This window comes from Heliangelus exortis, chromosome 1, assembly GCF_036169615.1.
Source record: "Heliangelus exortis chromosome 1, bHelExo1.hap1, whole genome shotgun sequence".
NCBI classification, from domain to species: Eukaryota; Metazoa; Chordata; class Aves; order Apodiformes; family Trochilidae; genus Heliangelus; species Heliangelus exortis.
The window spans coordinates 55,332,738-55,340,547 of NC_092422.1; positions in this window are offsets into that span (position 1 = coordinate 55,332,738).

The window sequence follows — 7,810 nt, forward strand, 5'->3', positions numbered from 1 at the left end:
TAAATGTATTTTTTCCCACCTTGCTACTCCAAATAGCCTAGCAGACATTTTGCAATAGTTTATAGTTTAGTATTTCTTTAATTTATGTGGTTGTCTCCCTTAAGTTTACAAGTTTCTTGGTAAAGGAAATATTCTTTAAAAAAAAACCAAACAAATTCAGTAACACCCCTCACCCTCCAAAGAAAACCAACCAACCAACCAAAAAAAAATCCAACCCAAAGAAACCAAACAAAAAACCCCCAAACTAAGACAATATGCTAAATCCCTAACTCCTCATACATAATTCATAGTGAAAAATGTCAGAAAAGTAACTGATATGGATTATCACATTACAGAGTAAGAAATTGTTGTTTCTTATATTGACATTGGAACTGACACTAAGACCTGAATTCAAAGAATACAAGTGTATTCAGTTTCAGCATTTACAGTCCTTTTCCTGTGAAAGAGATTTAAGTTCAACTTTTACATATCTTTGTTTGTGTTGTTACTCTAGCATATAAAGTCAAATGCATGTGTAAACCTTTGAAGGTTGATTCTGTGATGGTGATAATGTATTTTGATTATTCAACACAAAAAATTAATATCTTGCATAAATTTTCTCCAAAGTGGAGTGAGTTAAATTGAAATTAGAGCTACCCATCTCCAATATAGAACAATCTGTTGAATTAATATATGGTTTTCCTCCTTAATAAAATTATGCTTTTTTTTTTATTTTATTATGCTTTTTTTTTTTTTTTTTTTTTTTTTTTTTTTTTTTTTAATAGAAATAGATAATGTTGCTTTGGAAATTTCACCTACTTGGGAAGGAGAGACCAATTAAAGCTGTTTCATTTATTTTAGTTTGACCTTTCACATGCTTTTCTTCCCCAGTACCTTCCGAACACTCCCATTCTCAGGGATTGCCACCTGACTGTAGGAGAAAATTAGTAGGCTGGAGAATTAAGAGCAGTTTCTTTATTTTCATAGCATCATCCAAACCAGAAGTGGTTTCTACACTTTTACCAGCACAACTGTCAGACCTGGTGTGTGTGGGAAGTAATTTGGTTTTACATGCAAGGGCTTTCTATTGATTTAAATTGCCAAGTGTTGCTGAATGATTCTGTGCTGATGTAGACCAGCTGAGGATTTGGCCATTCTTATCTGAAAGAAGAAAAAGGATTTAAAACTCAGAAGTAAGAACACCAAAATCCTGGAGATCCAGGATTTCCAAAATCCTGGAGAAAGGTTTGTTGGCTGCCCTGCCCCCAGCCTTAAATGCTCTTGAAAACTCGTGGAAAAGTCTCAGGCCATGACAGAGGAAGCAACTTATTGACACAGCAACTCCTCTCTGAAGGACCAGAGAAAACAACCCTGAAACATCTGGTTTCCGTTTCGACCGGAAACCCAGAAAAGTTGCTTTCCACTTATTTTCAGCATTTCGGATATGCAAGCATCTATTTTTGTCTGGCTTCCAAAAGAACTGAAGCTGCTGTCACATGGTGACATTTTGACTCTGCTCTCTCTCATTTTTCTCTTCTTGATAACTTTGAAGCCCCCTGGCCAACTTCCAAATTAGGCAGGGAGGTACGTATAAAACATACAGACTTCTTCACTTGGTTCTTGAAAATAGCTGTGAAGTAGAGAACCTACTCGATGATTTCAATGAGGAAAAGAGGTGGGGCACGAACTCGACTCAGACAAGGGTCAAACAATTTGAGACAAGTATATTATGAATGGATGAAGTGGAGAGACCAGGGGTGAGGGGAGGTGGTTGGGGGGTGGAAAAAAAGCAGAACAAATGAAAATCTTCCTAGTAGTTGTTTGTAATTATTTCTAATAGATCAAGAAACCTACACATGATGTTATACGCAGCAGACAAGCTGATCCTCTGATGTCTAATAAGGCACAGCACAAACACTGGCTCAGGTTTTCTTCTCAGCTAGGACACAGAATTGCCTTTTTGCTTCATGGACTACCCAGTACATAAAAAGTCTCTATAAAAGTTATATTGCCACTTTATTCTAGTTCAGTTGAAAAAGCAAAGATCCACATGTTACTAATCTGTTGGTAACTATGCTTCTAATGTTTCGAGGCTTACATTAGATCAAGAGGTAGGTATGGGACAAAAATAGATAAGTTATGTCTATTTAGATGTTTACAATAATATATGTTTCAAGATTTATGATTCTATGATCTCTTGGTTTCTTTATGTTTAGCAATTCAACTAGTCCTTATTGAAACTGTTTCCTAAAGCATTTCCTCTGTTGTCTTTCAACATTTAACTCACAACATGAAATGAATGAGATATGTATATTTATAGTCTATTTCAAAGTGTATCAGCACTGGTTGAACAGTGCTGGCTTTCCATGTAAGCATATCTTTGCATACAAGGAGGAACATTTAACCAAAGTGCATTTTCCTCCCATTTTTGCCAAATACTGAGAGCTTTGTCCACAAACTGCATGATTACACTGAAACTTCGTGGGCTCTCAGGAGAAAGTTGGAATAACATTAGTCTGGAAAGTAAAATTTGTTTCCTGATTCATTATTAGTTTTTTCCCAAGCCGTGGATGATTTTTTTTGCTGAACTTAACACAGGCCACTTGAACAAGACTGCACATACATTTTAGCTTTGCAATTTTTACTTCTTCACTCCTTTGCCCCAGCACATTCTTTGGCATGCTTAGGTAAAGCTGAGACATTAAAGTCCAAAGTGTCCAAGGAAGGGACCCAAAGGAATAAGACTTCCTTCTGCATTCCTGCAGATCTGTGTCTCAAAAGGGGCAAGATGGTTTTAGGCAACTTGTCTCCTCTGCTGCAGCACAGGAGCTTGTGTGTTCCTGGTGCAGTGTGCTGGGGGAGGAGAAAAAGCAGAAAAAAGAACTCCATGCATCTGCAGTCCCATTACTTTGGGCTTCCTCTCTGCTGTGATCTGGCCAAATGTGGGTAATCTTGCTGTATTATCTGATGGGGAATGCAGCTTGCCTTCCCTTTCCTCATTTGTATTAGGAAATTATCTTTTTCTTAATGAAATCTTCAAATTCTAGGCAAATCTGGGGACAAGCCACCTCTTTTCTTTCTTTTAGGATCCTGTTCCCCTGCACATTATTCTGCAATTTTGTGGACTTAAAAGGCTCTTTCCTTGCCACCCCTGCCTTTTTGGTCCCATGCATTGCTCCCTATGTTGCTCTTCTGAATTGTTTTTGAGACAGACTAAGCACTAGATTAAGACAAAAGAAAAAAAAAACTTTTATTTTAGGAGGGTTTGAGTTTCTTCTGATTTTTCTTTTAAATGTGGTTGTTCTCTGACCTAGCTAAGTATTCCCACCTGAAGGAATAGAATGAAGGAAGCTTTATATTGGGGAAATAAGGAGACATTTAAATCAGCCCCACCTCTCAGAGGGATGTAAGACCAATGTTAGAGGAGGAAACAGAGCACTGTGTGCCTGCACTTGTTGAATTTACTGAGAAATTTACTGTGAAGTTTCTGTGGACAATCATAGTCTGGCCTTTATTGTACTGATTCCTCAGATTGGGAAAAAATTTATACAACACTGAGCAAACTGTGTGGTTGTTCAGAAGATAATTGCAATTATTTTTCCCATTATCTATTAATCTTTAAGGTCCTCTGCATCTATTTTGGTGTTCATGAATAAAATAAAATGGTGAATTAGTGAAATTTAGTGTGTGTGTGTGGAAATAAATACCTGCTTTGAAAGCTGTTATATTCAGATCCTGTCCCTTATGTAAAACACTCCCCGTGGTATACCATTATGTTAAGCCAATAAAGGGGAAAATAGTATTCCATGCACATGTGAGCTAATAACAACTGGCATGCAGAACATAAACACCACAGTGGGTCATACTAAGGCAGCCTGGCAAGCTGCTGTGCTAGCTTGGTTTCCAAATGCCTGAAAATAATTGCCCCAGTATATCCATGCAAAACTTACAAAGAAAAAAAAAATAAGATTATCCCAAGCATGAAACTCACTGGAAAATTACTCAGCAGCGTTACTGAAAACTCATTTTACCTGCTGTGATATTTAGCTAATATGATTAGCAACATTAAGATGGAGACTTCTGCTATAGTTTGGAAATAGACTCCAACCGACCCATCATGGTGAGCAATTTATTTTGTTCTGTAACATATCAGCATTTCCTGCCTGCAGGAAATCTCTTAAACATCCACGTCAACTTTCTTATACCACTAGTGTCATGTTCAGTACTGATTCATGTGCAATATATAGTTCAGAACCTCCATGCTCAGTGAGAATGGTAAGAACAGTAAGAGAAACATTATTTCAATAATTAATTACATGGATCAAAGGTGAAAAGATTTTTTAAATTACTTACAATAAATTTGCATATGCAAAATGCGATTTTCATGCTGGGCTCATTTTCAGGATTTTGCATAGGTAAAGTTTATTCTATTTATATGGGCATATAAGTAGTTAAACTACTGATGCCTATTTTTAATAGGGTATAAACCCAGTTTTGCCTTTTCTTTAAACTGTTTTTATACACCTGAGTCCTCACTGACCATACCATCTTCCTGCTTAATTTGAAGATACATTTTCCCCTTTGTTATGAAGTCTATAATAATGCAAGTGATTATAATAAAATAATATCATGCAACTATAGCACCTGGGGCCTGCAACCATAACAAAGACCTCATGTGGGGAGGTCTTTAAAAAAAGCATAGAACTGAAAATTAGTTTTCATTTTGAGAGTTTCTCAAGAGAATATGATGAAGACAAGAGATAACAGATAATAGACACTTACAGGGAGACAGCAAGAGAACAGTGATATGAAATAAAGCAAGTGCGTATAAAAATCAGGCTATCTCTAAATGATGTAGTGTCCACCATAGAATCTTCTAACTTGAAGATCAGGGGGAGATGCCCTTTTGTAAAATGTATTAGGATCAAACACATAACAAGTGAAAATGTATTGATTTATTTCACAGAAGAGAGAAACTTTGCAATTTCAAGTGCTAGGGAATGGTTCAATAAGAGCCCCCAAAAGCTCAGGTGGGAATGAGATACACAGAATTTCTTTTACAAAAGTTTGGAGAACATTAGACATTTTGGAATAGAAGGAGGAAACTACCTGGGGTCAGTAAATGGGTATAATTCTGCTTAAATCTAACCACTGAGTGTGAAGATTGTGTGTATCAGATCCTACTCACTGGTTTTGTAACTCCAGTTTCTAGAGATGCTTCTTGTCATGTGCAATCTGCAGCACAGAATGCAAGCTTTCTCCAGAAGGCAGGGACATGCAGCATTTTAAAAGGAGTGGCTCAATTGTCTTAAGTGTGCCTATGTGTATCACAAAATTTCTCACACCTAATTGCAAGAAAAATAATGCTTTCACAGTAATCACAGGGTGCTAGGGGTTGGAAGGGACCTTGAGCAAGCACCACATCCAGGCCCAGTCCATACCCCTGTATGTGTGTGCATGCACTTTTATGTGTAAGCAGACATTTAGTTCTGGGGACCTCAATTCACATCTTGCAAGCCAAGTGCTCCAACTGTGGGGTTGCATTCATCCCTCATCATTCCTTTTGTGGAGTCACAAAAACATGGGAACACTAAGGCTGGAAGGGACAACTAAAATTGTCATTGCCCTCAGTTCCCTGCACAAACCAGGCTCATTTAATCAGGTTGCTGGGAGACTTGCCCAGTAACTTTTGAGTATCTTCAAAGGTAGTAACTCCACAGGCTTTTTGGGCAACTTATTCAGGCATTCGCTCATCTCCATTTCCCCCCCTTCCCTCCTCCTTATATATAAAGAGAATTTCCTTGTTTCCAACTTGCACCCATCATTTCTCACACCATCGATGCACATCTCAGGGAAGAGCCTGGCTGTGTGTCATCTGTCATCTCTGCAACCTTCCATTTGGCAGCTGCAGAGTGTGGTAAATTTTGCCCCTCCTTTCAAGGGGGCATTCTCCTTTCAAGGCTGAACAAATCCAGATCTCTCAGCCTCTCCTAATGTGCCATGCATTCATCTTGCTACCTCTCTTCTAGACTTTCTTCTTTCTCTCAACATCTTTATTGCAGAGGGGTTCCTGAAACTGGAGAGTCCAGGTGCAACGTCACAAGGGCTAAATACAGGGGAACAAACCCTTCTTTTGACCTGGCTGCAATTAATTACTGTGTATAGTGGCACTGCTTCAGCAGCTCTGTTTTGAGATCAACCTTATTTGAATAATCTGTGTGCTGGTTCTAGCATTCTCAAGGTGAGATGATGGTTGTGGATTTGTATTGTTCCAATAAGTGAGGCAGGTTTTATTTTAAAGGGAAGCAGCACAGTAGTGTGGGTGTTAGGTATGCTTTGAGAATGCTTATTGGATCAAAACAGGTAGAGAAGCATCTGCTATTTTTATTCTGACCTGGTTTAGGTAAGAATGTGTTTGTTGACTTAGTCCCGTGAAAGCTGAGAAGTCTCTATGCATTCTGGACTACCACAGTAGTCTATTTATTTACCAAAGGAGCTGAAGTAGCTCTAGAATTAGACAGCAGCTGAAAAAGACTTTTCAGAATAATACATCCTTGTCATATAGGTGTAAGGTATGCTTAAATCCAATATCTGAGCTACCTCTGATTTTTTTTGGCTTGCACTGCCCTTTCAGGTACCTCAGAACACAGTTCATACACAGGCGACACAAGCTTGCCCCCCAAAAGGGCAAAAGCCTAAAGTAGTATATTGACAATAGTCAATACGTGAACAGAAACAGCTGAGAAAAATATAATGTTGTGCCTTGAGGCTTCCCAGCACCTTTCCAAGCACTTCTGGGTAGTAAGCTCCCCACCAATATTCGTATATATATATATATATATATATATATATATATATATATATATATATATATATTCAGCCAGTTTCTTGTTGAGTCTCCCCTTTCCCAGCTGGAGCAGATGTACCTGTGCTCAGTGAAGCACTGTGCTGTTGCTGACAAGTTACAGGAGAAAAGCAGGAGCAAGTTTCCAGCTTAAGTTTCTCCAGGTCAATACTGCCTCTTCTGCAATCCCCTTCCTTCAGAGCTGTGCTGGTCCCACTGCTGGCATTTGCAGAGCCAAAGGCAGGGCTACAAGCGAGGACAACTGGGCCATGGACACACATTGCTGGGTTTGAGGAACCTGCTGAGCCTTGGCAAGCTGAATGATTCCTGGAGTCAGTGCTTAGGGGGGGAGTCATGCCAAGGGCTCTGAGTTGGCTTTGGCTGCACCGCTCTGATGGCTGATGTGAGATCAAGTGACCTTTTGCAGAAGAGACCAGGATTTTAACAGTCCCACAGTCTTCCTCGCAGTCAAACTCTCTCACGGGTGTGGCTGATTTTCCATTTGCATAAACCAGCACTGACTTTAGTAGCACACTTTTAATTTACCTAAGACTATCAATGTTATCAGCTGGATCTTAAAACAAATGCACGTTTTTGTATGAAATTACATATGATTTAATCCTTTATCTTTGCTCTAAGGAACAGTACTGACTAAACAGAAACACCGGGCAACAGTACATGAGACTCCAGTTGCTTGTTTGCTGCACTTTCATGTTACTATCTGAGAAGTTTTGAAGGGTGGATCTCCTCTTGTCCCTCTGCTTCAGCTACAGGCAGGAAAGTGCTTCAGCAGTAAGTCACGTTTCTCTTGTTTACTCTCATCAAGACCTTTCTGTTGCGTAATTCTTTTGTTTTCCACTGGTGTAATCTCTGATGCACATGGATCCCGGACAATGTAGATGACCCGTGTGGGATGCATGAGGTTCTCTCTCAAGATATTGTTGTCCCTTGCTGGCTGGGATCCAGGTTTAGTACTAAGCACAGAAA